Source organism: Myripristis murdjan, chromosome 16, assembly GCF_902150065.1.
Source record: "Myripristis murdjan chromosome 16, fMyrMur1.1, whole genome shotgun sequence".
Classification (NCBI taxonomy): Eukaryota; Metazoa; Chordata; class Actinopteri; order Holocentriformes; family Holocentridae; genus Myripristis; species Myripristis murdjan.
The window spans coordinates 27712391-27735000 of NC_043995.1; the positions used below are offsets into that span (position 1 = coordinate 27712391).

The 22610-nt window shown below is 43.2% G+C and overlaps 1 protein-coding gene across 3 annotated transcripts in view; it reads right to left on the reverse strand.

Annotated features, from left to right (window-relative positions):
• The window catches only part of satb1b (SATB homeobox 1b), a 63430-nt gene extending 54074 nt beyond the window's left edge, over nucleotides 1–9356 (reverse strand). For 2 of the 3 annotated variants that reach the window (XM_030072187.1, XM_030072188.1), the window contains exon 1: nucleotides 8926–9356. The gene's annotated coding sequence lies outside the window, so the exon portion shown is untranslated. The remainder of the gene's footprint in view (nucleotides 1–8925) is intronic. The other variant, XM_030072185.1, reaches the window with a different exon arrangement.
• Between the last annotated feature and the right edge of the window lie 13254 nt (nucleotides 9357–22610).

Sequence of the window (22610 nt, forward strand, 5' to 3'; positions counted from 1 at the left end):
TTGTGAAACTAAATCTTTGTTCCTCCCACCCATGAGAGTTCAAAAGTTAGCTCTTTCTAAAGTACAAAAATGTGTCCAAAACATAAATGTGGTGAACTCTTTATAAAGAGTTCACCACATTTACGGCCAGTGGACCAGCTTGTGATGGAAAAAGACAGTGTGATCTGTGTGGTTTTGTTTGTTTTTTTTAGACCTGGGGTGGAACTATATCATGTAATATTGACACCTAGTTAGTATGAGGTGTAAGTTTTGAGGGGGTGGGTGCTTTTTGAATTGGTCCCTTGTCGGTGGTTTCTGACAGGAAATGGAAGAGTTGTTGAAACAGCTTGTATTAGACCCCAAATGTTTGCATTCACGAGCTCAGGCTGCTTCACAGATTCAACGATCATTTCTTATCCTGCCATTCTCAGGGTTTCAGTGAGATGCCAACATTGTGTACTAAACACAGCTGCGGTATGCAGTGTGGTTAAATGGCTCTGCTATGTCTGTGAAAAAAGGACCCAAACTGTGTAGTAATTACTATATTTGCAGAGATTCATTCCAATATGAGAAATTATTCACCATCTGAAAAATGTGACTCGTATTCCGATAACGTGATTGAAGGCATGAAAGTGAAATTCACAAGTGACTGAAGTTACTGGCAGTCCTCAGCCTTTTCTTACAAGGATGCAATTATCTTGTAAATATGTGTTTATTATTTTTAATATTTAATAAAGAATATAATGATTTTTTTTTTTTTTTTGCACATGTGGATATGCAGCATTTTGGAATGAAGTCCTTCAGTTTAACAGAATGTGGCTACTGTTCACCTTAATGGTATGATATGATGACATGTAGTAACATGTAACACACAGAGACAGGCAACACCCCCCTCTCCTCAGCAGATCACTGTGCATCACCTAGACCTGCACACAACAGGCACAAATTCCCAGCAGCCGCTGTATCACGTTTTGCATGTTGACATGTTTTCCATGTTGACATGTTTTACATGATGTTCACTACGGCTTCCATTCTCTCTTTGTTTTTTCCTTGGCGACAGAGAGCGGCATTCGGAAAACAGGAGCGACGGTGAAAGCGAGCCATTGTCGGCAAATGCTTTTTTTTCTATCTGGCATGACGCAAGCAGCCGCAGTCATTTCCACTGTGATTGTCGGGCACCATCAGAGAGCATCGATAACCCCTGCCAGGCCTTGGCACCGCCAACAGGTGCCGGCACTGCCAGCTAGGTTGGCACCGACGTGGCTGTGAAAACCCTCTGACATCCAGAAGGGCACAGATTTGCACTGAATGCACCACTGAATCAACACTGCTGATTATCAATTAACATATACCGTTTTGTATCACACAGAAAGAGGGAAAAATGGGGGGTTTTGAAACACAGAAAGCCTGTTTCAAAAAAATGCTGTGTGCTATTATAGTCACGCGTTGAATACAGATTTAGCACTGTTCAAGGTGGGTTTTTACAGGCCTGTGATGCTTTGCATTGGAGAGATATGTGGTATGCAGTGCATGCATAAAGGTGTAATTGTTCAGACTGGATTTTGTGCCTGTTGGCTACATTTCTAAGGAAAACATGTAAAAGAACATGAGAAACATGAAAGCCTGGGTGCTAAATTGCAACAAAAAGCACCTCATATTTAAATGTCAGAAGTCAGAGCATTACACCGCAGATACATTGCACCTTTACTGTGTGTATTACCACAATTATGTTGCTGTCACTCTCACACAGTCATTAAAACTTCAGCTTTCCATTTCTTGAACCATGTTTATGTCTTAGTGATAAAATATGTCTCTTTATTTATTAAAAAAAAAGGCACTAATAATCTACACACAAAGGAAAAAAGGACAAAATGAATAAGAAAGTGTATCATTGTTGGCTCGGCATTGAGAAATGGCTTTATTTATTGTGTCAGGCGAAGCCGGCGCCATCACTTACTGTACGTAGGTGTTATGATGTCTTCATGCTCGCCACTTGTGATGCTTCTAATGGGCATTAATAAGATTATTTGGATTACTAATACAAATTAGTCTGCGCATCGAGTCTGAGCGCTCAGTGAACACAAACAGCGTGGGGTAAGCGCTGTCAGTGGTTAGACCTTGAGCTTTCTACGAGTGTCTCCCACAATAAAAAACACACAAAAATAATAGCATTATTAAAGGCTTGCATCAGTGTGGGAGCAAAGATGCACCTCAGCGAGACAGAAGATATGAGCAGTGAAAAAGGAGGATGGTGCACAGTAGAGGTCTAGTGTGCTCTCTGCAAAGGCAAAAAAAGCAATTAAATGCATCATGAAACTGATTAAAATCGTATTTATCTCGTGTCCAGATAAAAATGTTGTTGATACAAAGGTGAATACCATATTATGCAATGGCAATTATGAGTCTAATTTGGATTCTAAGCCCTTGTAAGACCTTTGACCTTTCAAAAAAAAAAAAAAAAAATTATTGATCTTTGCTTATGCAGGACATTTGCCAGACAAATGAGAGCAAAATGTATGACTAAACCAACACTTGAGGAGTTCATTTCTAAAATGCTGTATGGAAAAAATGACTCCTGGAGATCAGAGATATTAAATGATGACTATAGAGGATGCAGTCTGTAAAAGTGTTCAGATGTTTTTTTTTCTTCTTTTTTTTTTTTTCCGGCAATGACTCAATTTGTTTTCAGTTTGTGCGATCAATCACTGTGTAAGAATCTGTGTCAGTTTTTCAAACCATCAATATCTGGCACACAAATGTTCACATGAGCTGCACAAATTCAGACTGCTATATTCCTTCAGAGGCATTAAGGTCCAGTTACATTGTTTATTAATGTTTCCTAATAAGACATCTGGGCACTATGAAAAATCAGTTGTTGGGAAGTAAGCGTACATATGCTGGATATTCATAATGAATATATTCATGGTTTCCATTAGCAGCTCATATAGTGAGTGAGGCTTTCAATTACTAGCGAAATAAGGTATTTTTTTTTATATCTCTCATACATGCAGGCTGTGCTGTGGGAAGACAGGCGGTGTGTGTTTGCAGAGAGAAAGAAGGAAACAAGGGGAATGTAATGAACTTGGGAGAGTCGCCTCCTAAGTGCTTAATTGTTTTATAATCACATGAAGTCGACAGAAATAGCAGAGGAACGAGAGGCCTCCACCTCAGGTCTGCTGACAGGAAGCGCCGGCCGCCCGTTTGCCCCGACGGGCCTCCGCACCACCGCCATCGAAGAAGACAAACACCACCGCAACACTGTGAGACTTTTTTCCCACTCGACACTGCACTGCACAAACGACAATAAACCCTCCATACACACATACACACATCCCACCCCACCTGCACTGCCACCCTTTTTTTTTTTTCACATCGTAACTCTTGACGCCCACCCCTTTGTGATGTGCGGTGTGCACTGTACACAATGCAACTCCCACGCACGTGTACACACACACACACACAGACAAGCGATACGCTCACACACTCTTGCACACACTCAGCCACAGCGAGTGTGTCTCAGCGCTGTGTCTAACAAGGCCTCTGCCTGCAGGGTCCAGGCCTCGGCTGTAACCCTGACGCTGCAGCCAGCTCCGGTGTCGCCGGGTTGCGGTCAGCGGTTGGTGTCAGGCGTTATTAAGGCTGAGCCAGGAATCTGTATTAATGATTCAAAACTCGTTACCACAGCCTCAGGTCGCTGAGAGGACCCTTTATCGGCTCACCGCCTTGTTTATCACCCCCTTCTCCCTCCTACCTCCCTCTCTCGCTCCTCTTTGCCTTTATCAAATTATAAAACCAATTAGTCATAGAACAATCAACGGGCATCGGAGGCAAGGCCGTTCTTAAAGAAATGACTTTTCTGTCACTGCTCGCTTGCGAGACCCGGACATCACATGACCGAATAATTACACCGCTAATTTCTGCCTCGTGGATCGCAACGTATAAACAATTAATAGACTAAGAAAGACAGAGTTGTGTGTGTGTGTGTTTGTGTGAGTGAGAGAGAGAGAGAGAGAAAGAGACAGGGAAATACTAAAGATGGCTTTGTCCACACGCTGTTGTCGTGCTCAGAGAGCAGCGACTGAAGCAGGGAGAGAAAGGTTGCCATGTCCTGCTGGGTTTTCCTGGAGCGGGAAAGAGGCGGCGAAGGGCAAAGTCCCCAGCCTTGTGGGGAGTTCTTGAGAGTGTTAAGGAAATGAAGGCAGGTGATGGGATGGTGTTACTCTCCTCTGTGCACTAGTAATGAGGCTACACACTGAGATAAATGGAAAAAATGGAATATACACGCATACATGTATAGGGAAAAGACTTAATATCTAGGCTTAGGCAAAAGTATTGAATAAGAGGTGCAGACTTAAGGATGTGTTTTTATCTACATATTTTTCTTTGCACATTTAATCCCTTGTCAAAGGATGCATCATCCATCCACTGACGAACAAAGCAGTTGATAAGGCAAGGGTGTGCGTATGTGTGCATGTGTACGTCTGTGTGTGTGTGACAGAGTGAAAGAGAATACAGTATCTGTTTAAATTGTTTCATCGGAGTATGTGGGTGGGTATTAACAACCTGATCTTAGCGGGATGCGCTTCTCTCCAAATCGCTCTCTATTTCATTCTTTTTTTTCTGTGCATTATCTGAACAAAGGATTGAGAAAAACCTACACACAGATTGGATAAAGACAAGAATCGGAATAAAAGACAATGACTTTTTTTTTTTTCAAGAAATAAAAACATAAGCTATGTTGAGACCTGTAATAATGTGATTTGAATCATAAAAAACTTAGATGTATATGCTTTCTTAAATTGTATTTGTTACGGCAGCATGAAGCATGCTAAATAAAATTTTGAAAAAATCTAACATGGGGGAATGTCATTTTGTCAAAGCGTGACAAAATCGACATGACGGACTTTGGTTTTTTATCTCCCGGGGAGGACACGCCAACCCATTCCGCAAACGGGGCTGATTGTGAGGACCCAAAAACAATGTGACGCTTTTATCACTAAGCCAAGGAATCTGGATCAACAGTATGCAAAGCATATGCCAGGATAAATGCAGTCGAACATGCTGGGACAACATAACCCCCACCTCTTTCTTTTTCTTTTTCTTTTTTTTAATTTTTTACAAAGAACTTTCCAGATAATGACAAAACGAGCTGTAACTCCCGAGTCACACACTAAGCACGCACCCAGGGTGGTATGTCTGTAATTGTAAGGGGGGTAGAGGGGGGCCTTTCTTACATTTTTGACACTGAGCCCTGGAATGCACAAACAATCCCTATTAAGACAGCCACTTTTTCTTTTTCCAAACTGGTTGCGACATGTCATCAAAAAAAAAAAACAAAAAAAGGCTGGGAATCATTGTTACCTTTCTTCTCTATTAGCAATCATAACAGAGCTATTTCATACGGGGGGGAGGGAGGTGGAATCCCCAAAGAGCCACACATTAAAAAACGAGACAGGCCTCTTATTTACTGGCGACAGTCTAATAAATACATTTGCTGGCAGCTAAACAGGTATTTACTCTGCTCCCTACCACAGGTATAATTTCACTGTTTGCTGAGCTGTTATTTCGCTACAGCGATAATTATCGAGGTGGTAAAGAAAGACGATTAATGGTTTTAGCCTAGATATCAGTCTCAGCAAAGTGAGGCACAGCCCAGCTCTGAACTCCAAGCAAATACTCAACAGTGGGAGTTTTAATAACGTGCGTCTTTGCCGGGGGAATTCAAGGCACCACCCCTCCTCTGTATTGCATTTCACACAAGAACTAAGATGATGTGCTTAGTTGTTGCAAACATACAGGTTTTCCATTGCAATGCCAACAACTTTCCTAGTCTTTTTTTTTTTTCTTCCTGAAACCGGTAAAGCAGCTTCAGTGTATGGTTCAGGGTTCAGCTGTCACCTTAAACGATATAGCACTCTTAATTTTGAGCTGCACTGCAACAACATAAAGCAACGCCTGTTTTCCACTGTGCAGACTAATTGGTCTCTCGGGGTCACAGGACAAACTTCACCTTCATCTCACAGCCACCTCCTCATTGTCTTTCAACCTGACACTGACTGACAGCTTTGCAGCCACTGTCCTCCACTGTATTTCACTCTGTCTTTTCACATCTCTGCACACCTGGCCTCCGCTGGATAGGTAAAGGAGGCACCGGCGTTAATCAGAGCTCGCCGTGCCACCGGTCCCTCGGTGTCTTTGAGCGCTGACGCGCTGACGACCTGACAAATGAAGTGGCAATTAAGGGAGATGTGATGCAAAACTGTCACTGGGCCTGAAAGAAGGGGGTTGTCAGAGGGGAAGAGAGCAAGACATCACCTCTTGCGTTTCTCATTCAGCAGCCTGATTTCCTGCTCTAACTGTACTACCATGAACGTAACGTGCACTAGTTTCGATTAGTTGTAATTAAAAGCAACCTTAGCTCCGGAAGCAAAGACACCAGCCCCAAACATCTGGAGATGACGGGGCTAAAACCTCTAACAGCAAAGTCAGTGGAAAAGTGTCATGGCTTTATGTTTTCTTAGGTCTGTTTCTAATTGTCGGGTACAGTCGGATTATTTTGGAACAGTGGCGACATTATACGGACAGAACATATTCAAAAGAATTAATTAGACAGTAATTAGCCACGGCAGACTTTCAGGCTTTACTGCTAGAACTGTGTGTGACCTGGTAGGCATATACATCGCTGCACCGTCCTCACCCTTTCCATTCTCATCATTCCTGCCAAACTAGTTTAGGTGGAGAAATTGTGCCAAAAGATTAACAAGCTACTCAGGATATGAATGTGTACGTTTGAGCGTCTGCTTTGTGCCACTTTCGCAAACCACTGTGTGATTAGACTGGTTGTAATCGGGGCTGAAAGCGAGGAGTAAAACCGAGAGGTCTTGTGTCAACGTTCACAAGCTGCCGTTGAGGCTTTTTGTCTGCCTGAGGACTTTTACAAGAAGTGACACTGGCAGCCTGAGACAGGAAAAGGTCTGTGTGTTATTGCTCTCGAAGGCACTGACCAGATAAACCACAGCACTTTGAACTGCCACAGATCTGCGAAGATTAAAAGGAAGACAGAAAAAAAAAAAATACTGCTAATACGCTGTAACCTGTTTTTTCCCCTCCTTCAAAGTTGCCACGTTTGACCTCATAATCGCATGTGAACAAGCAAAGCACACAACCTGACAAGAGCAGCGAGACAGTAAACAGCTGGTGAAACTGACGCCTCGATGTCAGCTGCTTAATATTACAAGCTTATAATCAATTTTTCTACTTTCAATGCAAAGGTGTTCACGAGGTTTTATTCTAATTTACTCTGCATTTTGGGTGTATGATCATTTACACAGTGCATCACTAAATTAACAAATTAAAATCATCAACATGCCAGGTTACACCCTCAATACGAGCTCATGCTTCTTGTTAGATGAATCATGTATCACTGAAGCCTATATATTAGTGATATTAAAATATAATTATTAACGTCAGTGGACATGCTGGCGTGTGTGTTGAGAAGTGTGAGGTGTTTTTCTATAAAGGCGAGCAAAGAGTGAAACCTTTAAAAGCTGTGAAAACCACACCAATGCCCACGCATTCTAAGGATGGTACTATACCTTATAACTGATCTCTCTCTTTATCTCTTTCTCTTTCACTCACACCATCTCTCCCCCTCTCTTTCTCTCTCACACACAAACACACACACTCACAGGTCTGGCTGTACCTGAAATTACTTTATCAGCACTGTGACAAAAGCCACAAGGCAGACCAGCAGCATCCCTCGCTACACTCTCTCTGTCTCCTCACACCTACCGGACCAGCCTCACATCAACTCAAGCAGAGAGGAAAGCAGCAAACTACATTAACTGTTCAACTCCTATTTCCCTTTTTTATTTTATTTTATTTTATTTTTACCCCCCACAGCCAGTCCTTTTGGCCCCAGTGCGTTTTGGAGAGTTAAGTGAAATACAAAGTGTTTCATGATAAAGCCATAAATGTGTTGCAGCAAGTTGACTCGTAATTAAATAGTAAGTATATGGAGAGAATAAATGAAGTGTCTCTAATGGCCTAATAAAAAGTAGTAAAAGTGGATGGCCAGTTGGAATGCAATCGCCTCTGCCTTTATAATAGATATGTCAGCGATTTGATAACCACTGTGGTTTGTCAATACACTCACACACACGCGCGCACACACACACATACATAAACACACACACACACGCACACACACTTCACTCCAATGGCTAAAAGAAAAAGGATGAGGACCTGCACTTGACTATAATCTTAACAGGTTCATCCGCAGAGGCGCAATAACGTGGCAGTGTTGAATAATTTAGAAGAATAAAAATGTATTTAAGCAACTTTTATCACCAATAGGCGACCGGTTTCTAAAATCATCAGGTTGGTTATGAAGCAGCGAGGAAGGCAGCATTTCTCCCCTCCGCTACGCGCAATGAATAAGTTGTTAAATGAATTAGGCGAGATGAATGTAGTTAACCCCACATACTGTATATCACATGAGTGTTTTCCTTAATCGCAACCAGGCCTGCTTCTGCAAAAAAAATTAAAAACAGCTCTGAAGCCTGGCGCAAAAGTCAAGTTCTGGGTGCCTGGGTAATATATTTATTATTAAATGGCGTTCATATTCTGAGGGGCTTAGCTTGTTTTTCTTTTTTTCCCTATGAAATATTAAATCCTAGCAGCCACTTTTGGTCTGTATGGGTTATAAAGTTATTATAAAGAGACGTCAGGAAATTGCTTCTAATTCATTCCGACGCGAGTAATTTTTCCATCTAATTCCAAAAAGGCGCACTTTATTTTTTATGAGTCATGCAATATATAAAAAAAAATATCATTTAAAATAAGCACATCCAGTTTGCGAGCGAAATGTTTGGAGGAGGCAGGTCGCGTGAAGACAACAGGGAAGCAGATAATTCAGAATAAATAGCCTATAGTGTGTAACCGTACCTTTGAAGTCAGCAGTCGCCCGACCTCTTGTTTTCCATCAAAAGTTGAGCAACCTCTTGACACTGCTCCACGACGAGAGATCCAAAAATAGGCAACTGCTCTGTGGAAGGGAAAAAAAAGTGGAAAAAGTCAAAAGTCCTAAGGATGAGAGGTGGTGGGAGGGGGGCAAGTCAAAACCGCACTGGCGGAGACTGCGTAAAAAAAGGCTGAAGTTGAGGAGCGCACAGCGGATGGAGCGCAAAAAATGCGAGCAACCGTGCGCTGCGGGCAAAGGGGGTGAAGTCGAGTAGAGGAGAGTAGCGGCATGTGAGGAGGGCTGCTTTGAGAGGGTGGCAGGTAAACGAACCGCCCCTCCCCGTTTCTGATGCTCAAATCGATGATTTGCCAGCTGTGGCGCAGCTTGTCTCATTGCCCCACTTTGGTTTTTACAGCCGCTCCTCTCCGACGCGCTGCTCTCCGGGGAGAGAGAGGGAGAGACAGAGAGGGAGAGAGAGAGAACGAGAGAGAGAGGCAAGGCTACTGCCAGGAGAGCCCTCACACTCATTCATTTTCATATTTACACGCCACATGTTTGCATGTCAAGAAGGAGAAGGAGAAGAGGAAGCAGGGGGGAAAAGTCTGGTAAAATAGCCAGCAACACTGCGCGCACCGGCGGCTCTGTGCGTTTTGCTTCATATAGACTGAAAGCCTCTTGTTTTAATTGTGGCGGATGGCAACCTGCCAACTATCTGCTCCTCACACCTGAGAAGAATATGAAACCGTGGCCCGGTAGTCTGTGTAGGTTTGTTATATCAGATGCTCTTACCTATATAAAAGAGCCGCTCATAAAGCAGATGGAGTTTGATTCGTTTGAAAAGCGAAGTGCGCAAAAAGTTTTCAGAAATAATTAAGTATGAACAATATTTGCAGAAAGAAAAGCTATTGCTGCTCTCTGTTTTCTTGCAGTGTTTGCTTTGCAGTATATTCCAAAAATTAAAGCAGGCTTTTATTTCTGGGAAATAATAATTATTAGGAATATTCAGCGATGAAGTCTATTAAATGCATAATTATTGCACCAGGCAGAGTTCTCCCTCTTTTTATTATTTTATTTTATATTATTTTTTCCCAATACAAGCTGTTGCTCTTCTCGCAGGAGTTTGCTGGCTCCGGCAATCGCACAAAGCCTCTCCATCACATTTAAACATTTTAACAATCCCACCGTGGGCCTCTCCAATAATAATAATAAAAAAAAATCTTTGCAAAGGGAACGCACAATCGCAAATTTACACGGATAGCAAAATAATTTGAGAGGAAAAATTGTTTCCACTCTGGACACCTTAAAGAACACAGCCAGGGGCGAAATCAAGCCACCAGAAGCAGAGAGGATAATGACAGATAATGTGGGAAAGAAAAAGGAGCATAACGCCTTTTATTTTCGCCCTCACAGTGTCTAAACGTATTGGAGCTATTTTAATTGATTTCCAGTGGTGACTCTATTGATTGCTCTATAAAAAAAAAAAGTGAAAGCTATAAGTTGCCTTATTTTTTTTCTGCTCCACATTGAAATGAAATGAGACAAATTGAAGTTTGAGGAAGACGTTTATTTAAATTACACAAAATAGTGTGAGTCAAGAGGAAGCTACATTAAAGAGAAATGTGAGAGATTTCTCTCTGCGTTGTAACCGAGGCTGATGTTGCACACAGCAGCACAGATTCATGTTTAAATGGCTTTTCAAATATAAATAGCCAAATGAAAAGGCTCATACAAGAACACCACTACTCTGTCACTCATTCTGCAGTGTGTGTGTGTGTGTGTGTGTGTGGTGTGGTGTGGTGTGAAATGATTGACAGTTTGCATCTGCACACAGGCTAACTGCTCTGCATTAGCAGGTGTGCTGGAACCCAAAGGTAATGCAGCTGTTTATGTACAATATGAGAGTGCCTCTCTTCCTAGGTTTATCATACAGAACAGACTTTATCGATTTATATTTACACTCAATTTGTGTATTCTGTGGAACATAAAATGAGAGGAGGGGTTGTAAGATTTGCTGAAGCACACTTGTGTGACAAAGACAAAGGACACCGAGAGCCAAAGAAAAAGGTTTGAAAATGAACCTTTTTTTTTTCTTTTTCTTTTTTTTTTTTTTGCAATTACCCAATGTGACTTTATTTATCAGAGAACACAGAGAAGTGGCCTTTATCGTAAGCCGATAGGTACAAATACTTCTCAGAAAAGTTCATTTGTTGTGGTTTCAGCACTCCACAGGAGTTTCATTATGAAAAATCTCAAATCTGCATTTAAAAAAAGAGAGGAAAAAAGGAAAGGAAAGCAAAAATAACACACATACACACACACGCACACACACACACACACACACACTGTCCTCCCATATGACTCACAACAGCCCAGTTTCCTGCACTCTCCTGGGAGAACGAATGGGAATGGAAAAGCGGAAAAGTTCCAGTAAAGAGATTCAGATTTGCCTTGTGCATAATTGTAAATTCATGCTAAGTTAAGGGTGTTTTCATCATTACGGACAACAGCTGGTGATTTCAATGCAGCATTTATTTATCCAACAATTCAAAAGATTTGATATGCATGTTGGTGCTGCCGAGTTCACCTGTACTTCCCAGTTCGACCACAAGGGGGACTGGTGAGTCTCTACGGCACAAAGTGGGGGGGAGTAAGAAAAGACAGGGCAGCTAATGATGACCCCTCTCCCTCAGGCACTTTTATCCTCAGAGTTTTAACATCCCGTGTTGTGATTCAGCAGATCCTGCCAACATTTCTGATGCTCTGCAGGAAAAAAACAACAAACCCTGACCTCTCCATTAAAACACATGCAAAGGTTAAGCAGAGAGGATTATTAGTGCAAAAGCTGTGTGCGAGAGCTGTGGAGGAGTTCCAAACGTTAATGCAAATTGGTAATGTGCGTCTATGTTGTTAAAGCATAAAGAGGGCATGGGTAAAGTTAAAAAAAAAAAAAAAACACACACACACACACAAAAGAAATGTGTGAAGTGTAAACAAATCAAAGTAGACCTTGAGCCGGGCCCTGAGACATTTCAATCGTCTGCACTTTTTTTCTGAGGACAATAAACAGCACTTGGAAAATTACAAGGGATATACACCCCAGAATTAATCTTTCCAACCCATAACTAAATAGAAAGACACCGTTGCCTCTGCATCAAGTGGGTATATTTTAATTACAGGCTATTGACTACTGAAAGTAATTTGTCTCAGAAAGATGCCCAAGAGCTAGAAGACAGACGTCTCGTCTAAATCTGGAATGCTCAGCGCCTTTTTTAAAATTTTTTGTTCTGATTTTGTGGTTTCCCTTTGCAACTTTCTTCAGTCGCTCTCTTATAATTGCTCACCTTCTAAAGATTAACAAGGATTCCTGAGAGGAGAAACACTTGCCTTAACCAGATTAAGCTCTGGATTTTCAGATTTTTTTTTTTTTCCTCTTCTGTGATTGTCCCAGCAGGCTTCTCCTCCTCGTTTTTCACCCTTTTGAAAAAGGAAATGTTTGTTGACTTCCTGTTAACCAAGGGATCTCAGTGTCTGAGGTTCAAGCAGGACCTCTCTTTCCTGACCTTTACAATCTCTCCACAATGTCGGTCATTTCGTAAAATCAAAAACACCCCAAAACAATATTTAAAACCAAATCTCAAATGTTAAATTCCCTGCCTTCTCTAGTCAGCGTCTTTTTTTTTAATTTGCAAGAGGCCTCGGAGACTCCGGTTTTTTAAAGAAGGTGTTTGACTGTGTTCAACAAGCTCACCTCTCAAAGGAAACACTATTAATCCTCATTTATTCGCTCTCCCAAGATACACCACATCGCCAGGAAGGACAGTGGGGATGAGAGCCAATCGGAACAATAGACGCTGACCCACCGCGGGGTCTCTGAGGCACAGACGCCTACAGATGTTAATGGGATGTCAGTCAGCTGGGTAGGAAAAGCAGCGAAGAAGCGTAATTAGTCTCTGGCGCTGGTGTAAACTCTCCCGTCAGCTGCGGCCGCTTAACGTCACTTTGTGTGTTTCTGCGTGCGGCGAACATCAGCTGAACGTGCGGGGGACGGCGGCCTGGATGTTAGAGAGGCCGGTCTGGGACTTGGAGGATGCTGGGTCAGTTCCTCCGTGGGGTTTGCATCAGAGAAGAGGATGAGCAACACTCATTGTGCCCTTGAGCAAGCCACTGAACCTCCAGTTGCTTAAGTGTTCATGTACAGTATGTACCGTTTGCCCCAAACATTTTCTGCCTCTTGTCATTGATGTGCACAGAAATGCATTCACAGTTAATTTGCCTAGAAAAGCGAATGAGTGAGTGAATGTGTGAGGGTTTGTCAACACAGTGCTGCAGCTTTACTTTCCCATCCATCCAAAAGCCCTCGTGCATGCGATCGTTTACTTTCACCTCGTCGTCTCTGCCACGCCCACGGGTGGGTTTGTCATTGCAGCTCGGCTGACCTTTCTGCAAAACCCACAGCGGGGAAAGTCAGAGTTCAAGGAAAAGTCCGCGTTTGGTGAAGCCGCTTACATCTCTGGGCCCCGGCTGCAATGAGGGTAAAGTTTTCAGGTGAATATTCCCACCGATAACTGGAATGAAGACGATGCAGAAAAAAAACGTTGCTCATGTAAAACTGCAGTGGTAAATGTCAGGCCTTCATGTCGGCTTCCCAGAATCAGAGGGAAATGGCTTCTTTGACTTTTTTTTGCACTGATATGTCACAGTCATACAAAAGAAAGAGAAATCCCTCCGCTCACAGCAGCTCCACAACTGCAACTGCTGCTTGCATCTTTGTGGATCTGACGTCAGTGGTGTGTGAGATGCAACTTCCTCTTCGCATGCAATTTTTTTTTTCTTTTTTTTTTTTAGCTTAACCAGGCACGGTACACAGTGGAATCACTCTCCCTCTCCAAGGTTTCTAAACTGGAACTTTCTTTTCTCACCCTGCCTGCACATAAACTGCACAGAGCTGATCCCTCTTTGGGGGATAGAATGGCATGCTGGGAAATGCAGGAAATCACTAACTGAGATAGAAGTAGATGAAGCAGGGGAATGTGGGTACACCAAAAATGTACAACACGTCATCAGAAAACTTCTCCTTTGTGCATGACTTTATTTTATGGTGACATTTTTGGTGTCAAGCGCTCTCTTAGATGTCTTTTTCCTTGGGCGTTCTGTAGGTGGCGCTCTGTTCTCACAACCTATTTCCTCCGCTGTTTATTCCAAGTAAACAAGACAATCAAAACTCGTCATTCCCTTTGTGTCGGAGTATTTTTCCCAAGAAAAAGCCACCAGACAGCAACTTTTTTATGTAAATGTAAAGCTGCCGCAAACTGGCTACAGGTTGAATCACTATTTTGTTGTCGCAGTCACAGAGCAGTAAAACAGACATTAATTCACATGCAAAAAGTCACAGATGTCACTTTAAGCAGCATGTCAGCCGAACGTGGATGACAGCGCCCACTCAGATTTCCACACACACACACACACGGCGGGACCGTGAAGGGAGAGCATGTTCGGAAATGTTAAAAAGTCAATTGCCCGCTAATTAGTACAAGAGGACGTTCTTGTCAGGCGCGCCGCCGGCATCCAGCCACGCTCCGCCGTTTGGTGAACTCCCGGTCAACCTTCAGCAAGGCAGCCTGGCTTGTCGGTGTCAGGTCTGCAAACATGGCGGGGTGTCGGGCATGTCAACCGGTACAGAGCCTCCCCCAACCCCCCACCCCACATGATATCGGGCCTTTGTGTTTGACATGCATCTCGACGCAGCTCCGCCGTCACAGCGAGACACCCCATCTCCTGGAGAGTCTATTAGCTGTGCTTAATTAAACAAATGTGATTAGACTGATCCAAACTCACACAACTGAATCCCCGGTAAGGAGTCAGCCATGAGAAGGGGCTATGGAGAGGAGGTAGCGTCACGCATGGCTCGTCTTTATTAATAGTGCCTATTACACACTAATGCAGAACTCGGCGAGCTGCGGAGTTTACGCGTGGATAATGTGCCCGGTCGGCGACGTTTCAGGGGCGTTTTTAAAGTTTTTGTTAATCACAGTTTAGCGCTGTCTGTCAGGGAAAGTGAAGCTTGGACTGCAACGAAGAAGAGGCTGATAACTAGTAACAGATTGATTGCTGGTAATGTGATGCAAGACAGGTGGGTGGGATTTAGTTCCGGCTGTCAATCACGACTGGGTGGAACGCAACAGGGAAATTCTCACTAACTTGTAAACGATGAATCATCGAGACAGAGAGAGAGAAAGAGGCAGGGTGAGAGACGTACGCAAGTGACTCGGAGTGCTAATATTTTTTAAGGGGAATTTAACCGTGACTCATTTCAACTCGCCATCAAATGCAAACCATTTCTATCAAAAAGAAGTTCCTATTCAACAAAAAATTAGTCGAGGCAAGAGGAACCAGGAAGATACGGAGGCTCAGGCAGTAAGTTAAAGAGGCATTAAGAGAAGCTCACTCAGTTAAGGTTTGAACTCTCTCTACCCTCTGCGTCTCCTGAGTTTGATTGTGCACTCATTACACAATCCAGGACAAGACATCCAGGGCAGTGCTACTTAAAACAATGGCCCGTCTATGTCTGGGTGAATTGAGGGGTTCTGATGAGGCACTATGGGTAATATGGCCCTGATATGTTATTGGGTCTCCGGCAATTCCAACTAATGAGGCCTCCGATAGTTTCCTCAAGAGTTCACAAGGCAGTTGTTCTCCGAGTTTGTTTCATTTACATGATCATTCCCGACTTCCGTCTTCTGAGACTCCACAGACAGATATGACGGTCGACCAAAACAACAGGGCGATATTGCTCTTTTTTTTTTTTTTTAAAGCTTTGGTCGTTTAAATTGTGAAAATAAGGACTCAAATGACCAAAAAATGTGCAATAATGCTGTGTTCATGTGGAATGGGAGTGAAGGTAGAGGTAAGAAAGACTTTCAAAGCAACAACAGGTAACACTGTGACATTTTTAATGAAATAAAAAAAAAAAACACAGTATGTTCAGTGTTATAATAGGCTGATTTATGGTTAAAAAAAATTATTATGCATGATAGAAGCAGGGTTAGGGTTACTTGAACCATCAACCATTAGGTGCAACTGGCTGAAAGACCATATTTCCCACATATGTCTGTGTTTTTTACCGTCCAGTCAGGGAGTGCAAGTCAGACAATGATAATTTCAAGTAAATACTGTATGTCATGAACAGGGCATGAGCACGTAATTTATTAGCAGCTCAGGCTGACAAAGAGCCATTAAATCACGTGTTTACAGCAAGAATTTGTCAGGTGAGTCGAAACATGTCCTCACTTAGAAATCCAAAGGCAATTTTGGTTGCAGTTTTAAATATCAAATATCGACCAGATCAGCATCCTTTACCATTCAGGCTCCTTCCTGACTACACATGAGTAGAGGCAATTTATGTATTTTCTTGGCACATTTTATTTATTCATTTAATTGTTATGTTTTGTGTAAATTGATTCTCCCTTCAAAGCCCTCCACTCCTCCAACGGTCGGGTTTCTCTTTGCTGCATAGCTGAGTTTTGTTCAAACCCACAGGGGTTTATTTTAAATTGTAGTGGAGATCTCAACGTGTCCAAAGATAACGAATAGATCCTGCTGAATTCCAAGGAAATATGTATAAAATGCACAGTGTCAGTGTAATGTTGCGTTAATAAAGCTTTCCAATCAACACACACAGAATATGTACGTGCCACTGTCGTACAATACAGAAAAAAAAAAAAAAAAATCCAACTTTAAAGCCACTTGAGGGGAAATTTAAGGGACAGTTGGAGTCCGAGAGCTGCTAATCCCAAGAGAATTTCATTAATTTGAATTTCAGTGCTGACTTTTACTCTCCCATGATGGCCTAAATGCTGTTTCATAGACCTTTCCAAGCTGGTCAGAAAAGGAATATTGGTAATCAGCCATCAATAATTCATATTGGTGAAATCCTGCTGTACCTCTGGATTATGCCTATCTGGCTGGCAGTGCTCCCAATCTCCCTTAATACCTCTCAGCATCATGAAATTGTTAATTCTTGCGAGCTGATAAAGCTTATGCAACGACAATCTGACAAAGATATGAAATTAAATATTTCGATTTCATTCTGTGGAAATCCAGAGATGGGCGTCTGCGACTTGCTGCCCTGCGACCGCGTCAGTCCTGTCTCTGTCGGTGTGTCTGCTGCAGAGCGACGCACATGAAAAAAAAAGAAACAGATGTCTTCGCTAATAAAGACGCAACAAGAAAGGAAGGAGGGACAGGGATGTATTTATGCTATTTTGTTTAGTTGAGGAACCATGGCACATTATTCCACATAATTACATAGGACTGGTATGCATGATGTAACCATGGCAACATCTGTAGGCACCAGGGCACACCTGTGTTGAGGCCAATCAGGAACGAGACGTGTGTGTGTTTGTGTGTTTGTGTGTGTGTGTGTGTGTATTTGTGTGGGGGGAGTGAACAACTTCACCAACACGATGGAAGTTTCAGCTTCATTGGAGACATCAAAACAGCCAAGTGAAGCATTAAGACTCTGATTCAATTAACATTTTGTCAAAGTGAGAGACACATTAAAGGAGGGGGACCTCCGGCCTCCGGGCCGCGTGCACACATACAAAACAAAAGAATAAACGTTCTCGATAGCAATTATTTTTTTTTCTCTCAGATAAATTAAGATAACAAAACACATCAGACTAGCACATCACTCCTGGTTCAAGTTCAAGTTCAAGTTCAAGTGTATTTAGAGCCCAATATCACTGTTAACAGTCTCATTACATTCCCACATGTCTCTGGGTGGGTGCCTCTCACGGAGAATCCAGACGAGACGCCGAGAAAAGCGCTTCTCCGTCCGGTCTGAACCCGACGTCGAGGCAAACACTCACGGATGTGTCGTCACTCACGTGCATCTCGGCTACTGACAGGAAAAAGACAAGTAGACGCTAAATGGACGAACGATCACGCCTTGTCACGTTTGTTGAACTGTGCTTGCCGTGATGAAAAAGGCCAATCTCGAGCGCCGCTACAGCTGAGGACAAACTGGAGGAGCCCCAAGGACAAATACGTTTGGATGTCCAGTAAGCAGCTAAGGCAGCGTCACTCAGGTAAGTTCTGTGGTGAGTTCATAGCTACGAAGCCGAAACCTCATTGCAAAACGAGAATTTGTGAAGACGTGTCGAGGAAACTGGACGCTGGATTTTACTTTGCTGGACCAAATAAAATCGTTCCAAGTTTTTTTTGTCTCTAGCCGGCAAGAAAACGGCGTCCTGAGGATTTCGCTGCAAACAGCATCATCATCATCATCATCATCATCATCATCGTTGTTGTCTTCACTACCATCTGACATCACACGGCTCGCCAGAGAGAAGAAGCTCCACCCATCGCATTAAGGTTAGTTTTACCAATAAGAAGCATGTCACTCTAACAATTAAATTCATATTATTTCTATGAAAATATTAATACATTTATTGAGATACATTTTAATTCATTATTCTAGCATGGCCCCTAAAGGATGTTCTAAAACTTTGGCTAAAAACCGGCCCCTGATAGGAAACAGGCTCGCTGTTAAACAACTGCATGGAGAAGGTGAAGCACGCAGTTGTTGATGTAAGGAGCATAATTACCGCAAACTTTTATTGAATTACATGATTTTTTACGTTTGTCATCGAATAGCTAATTGCAGACCCAAGTACACATCAAATTAATTTCTCAAGAAGCGTGTTCTGTTATTATGCAGCTGAAGAACCACTTGAAGTGGCATGGAGGTTACTGCACAATATGATCATCTTTTAAAAAAAAAAAAAAAAAAAAAAAAATCACCATATGTAATCTACTTTCTTAGGCTCAGCTGAACATCTTTTTTTTTTTTCATCATTATAACTTTGAATCATGGATTTAAAATATCTGTGAGCTAAAAAAGAAAAGAAAAAAAAAAAACAAGCTTCAACAAAACTCCACATATTTTAAGTTGAAACGTCTGACAGGTGCTTAGTATCTTCCATCACACACTTCATCTCGATTTACTTTGTCTCCCAGTTGTTTGGATCGACTTGGGGCACAGAGATGGGCTGCGTATACGTTTTAACTGGGCTATATCTATACGGATTTATTCAGACGTGCAATGCCATTTTGTTCTGGCGCCGCCGTCACATCACCATTAAGAATTGAAATGCCTTTAAGCCTCTTAAACACATTTCCCTTTTAGCCACCATGACTTTTACGATACCAGTGTAACCAGTGGAATCTCTAATTTTGTATAAATGGGAGCAAAGCCTGACTGCACTAATTGTGCTCTAATTTCTATTGCCGTGCAAGTAAAGGCAGAGTTTTAAGTACATTATGTAAGGCTAAAGTATTTTTGTTGACAGATTGTTTGGTGACTAATAATGACGACTGTGCGTGAACTTTCACTCACGGGTTCAAAATTAACACCGTTTCGCCGCCAAATGCAGGTGAATTCTGGGTTTGGCAGGTAAATTAATTGCCGTCTCCAGGCAGGTGGCCAGTAAATAATTTGAAATTACATTACAGCGTCGGGTAAGATTTACGTTATTGTGTTGTTTTTTTTTTTATGTGTGCCATCTGAGACTAACTGTGACCCTTAATTTGCGCCGTACCTCCCGTGACGTCAGCCAATCAAATCAAAGCTGCTTTCCAGTATTTTAGAGTTTCCTGCACCACGTCTGTCTAAGTTTTTAGGAGACACATTTCCGATGTTCAGCCTCCAAAAAGAAAACGTGAAGGCGGAGAGAGAAGTCATGCAGGTTGGCGTTCCTGTGGTAGAACGGTGCAGCAGCCTGGAGATCCTGGCTAAAACATGAAGCTCAAAAGCACAGTATGTAAATAATGCATGATGCAGTTTTAGGGCTGATAACAAACACTTTTGGCTGGTAGATTTTACTCAGTTTAGCCTGCCATTGGCGGATGAGCCAAAAATATAATTACGGACCCTGCTTACACCCTTTCAACTGTTTCAAGTTTGGCACCGGAGTGCTGAAGAGAGTGCTGAGTGTGTAGTCGCAGTGGATTTCACTTGTGTAGGGTAAAATGTAAAAAAAACAAAACAAAAAAAAAACATGGATAACAAGGGAAACGGTTACTTTATTAAACGGATCAAAACAAGAATCGTCAAAATGTCAAAAGCCGAGTCACCGATGAGGAGCGGGTTCGTCCAGCTGACAGAAAACTGCCTCGACTTTAACGAAGAACTTTAAAAAAGTCCACTTAGGGAACGTGGTTTCCTACACTTTTCCTTCCTACCGGTGTGTGTGGAAGCGTCAGATGCCTCCATGTGCGGAGACGCATGACTTCACTTTTAACAATCACTCATATAGGAAACCGCTAATCCAGCTCACACTCCCGAGTCGCCTTTCACAGCAGCTTAGCCGCCCCGCCGTACAGTGCGGCGCAGCGGGTGTGCGGGAACCCTCGGGGGTGAGACCGCCCCCCCCCCCCCCCCCCCCCCCCCCCCCCTCCCTCCCTCGCCCCCCTGGTTTTCGGTTGCCCCCGCCGGTGACAGTGACAGAAGTCTGTAATTGCCACCTCGTCAGACGGCTTCATTAAGACGAGTATTGTCTGCGCAGCTGAACGACAGAGAATAGGGAAGAGAGGAGCGCGAGCACAGGAGAGGAGAGAGAGAGCCCACAATGCAATTACTGCACCGCCGTGACAGGTGGGGCCTCCAGTCCTCTGCGTCAATGGGGCCCCGGTGCATGCTGGGGAATAGCGGCGGACTCGCATCATTTTTCACCCCCCCTGTCATTAGTTGGTAATGATTGGATTATTTTGCAGATGAATCGCGGTATATGTCTTGCTCACAAACATTTCCTGGCCATATTAATCAAAACCATCAAGGCAGAGCAGTCAGGGCGAATTAAAAAAACAACACGTCTAGATTAAAAATTACGGTAATCCTTCATCAATGTGCTTTTAACCCCTTGATCGTGTGTGTGTGTGTGTGTGTGTGTGTGCAGCGAGGTGTACCACCACGTTTGAGTGACTTTGACGCCGTCACAGTCTTTATCGTTTGTAAAAACCCAGTTTAATGATCATGTTGGAGGCTAATAAAGAGTAAAAGCGTCGGCATGGCGGCAGAGCAACAAACAAAATTATTAAAAAAAAATATATATATGGGTGCATTGTTGAAATCAGCAATATGCCGCACATTAAAGACATATAAGGGATTCAGCTCGCTGTCACTGGAGCAGAAGCACCTGATTCAATTAATCCATTTGCAGTGAATGTTGTCATATAGCATGAAGCTTTTATGTTACTTTACTTAAATATGCGACACAGGAGGGCGAGATCCTCCTAAAACATGTAATCATCAGTAATACCACCAGTAAATAAATGGTGCCATTAAATATTTTCACATCAGAGGACAAATGCTTATCTTATTATTTCAGGTGCATTTCAACCCCTATATGTGTGTGTGTGTGTGTGGAAATATATATATACACACACACACACACAGATCTATAAGGATGTATTCTTGTTGCTGTTATAGGAGAAAGGGGAACTTGCAAAGGCAGCAGCTTGACTCTCTCTCTCTCTCTCTCTCTCTTTCTCTCTCTCTCTCTCTCTCTCTTTCTGCCGGTCCACCTCCAGCAAAACGCATTCCTTTCATCCGTTGAAATTCCACATGATTGAAATTGCCCTCGGTGGAAACATATCATAGCCATCCACGGCTTTTGGATGGCTCCCATTGGGCGGTTCGGCCCATGCCAAGCGCCTGGGTTGGCCGAGAGCCCCCAGGGAGGCCGGGGCTTATGTCTCCATGGGCCAGTAAGCCTAGAGGCCCCGTAGCCCTGGGAAATGTAGCAAATCAGGGGTGCACCTTGGCAGTATCGCCCCCCCCCCCCCCTGCCTCCCCTCCCCCTAGCCTTAGGACTGTCATCGCTGAAACAAGGCTAATGGTGGCCAACTGTGCAGCGAGTGGGTCTGGGGTATTGGGGAAGCGTGTCTGTAGGTTCATCTGGATTGGCGTCGATAAGGATGTGCGCTCTTCGTCCTCTGCCTATCACTGCCATGCACAGGGTAGGAGCCGAGTGTGACGCTTTCTCTGTTTCTCTATATGTGTGTGTGTGTGTGTGTGTGAATGTGTGTGCGGTGGTGGCACAATGATGAGGGACTGGCAGGCCATCTCCAGAATGCCAGCAGTGACTGATGCCACACCAGACATTCCTTTCACAGGAAGCGGCGGCGTGGTCAGCGCCATGCCAGCTCCCACAGGCCCCCGAGACCCCCCCACACACACACACACCCCCACCCCCACATCCCCCCACCCCCTCCTCCTGTAAGCAAAGACCACGGCAGTGATGGCATGAGCTTCCAGCGAATGTCTCTAACTGCACAAGCGGGGAAAAAGAGCAAAGTGGGACGATGTGTTCACTCTCAACTTTTCAGAATATTTGCTTTATGTTTCATCGCATCCTTTCATTATACTTCTATTTTCAGGATTGACCTTTGCCCTCACTTAAAATGAAAGCACATTGTATTGCATTTGATTGTACAAAACTGGTATTAAAATCCAATGTATCTTGCAGCTGCATTGAATGACCTATTATCCAGTCTGTTTCACCTGTGTGATTGTTGACTGTTGATGCAAAATGATGCAAAAAAAAGTAGAAATGACTCCTTTTGGTCGACCGGTCATTTAATCAGTCACGAGCCTCGGTCAACCCAAAAC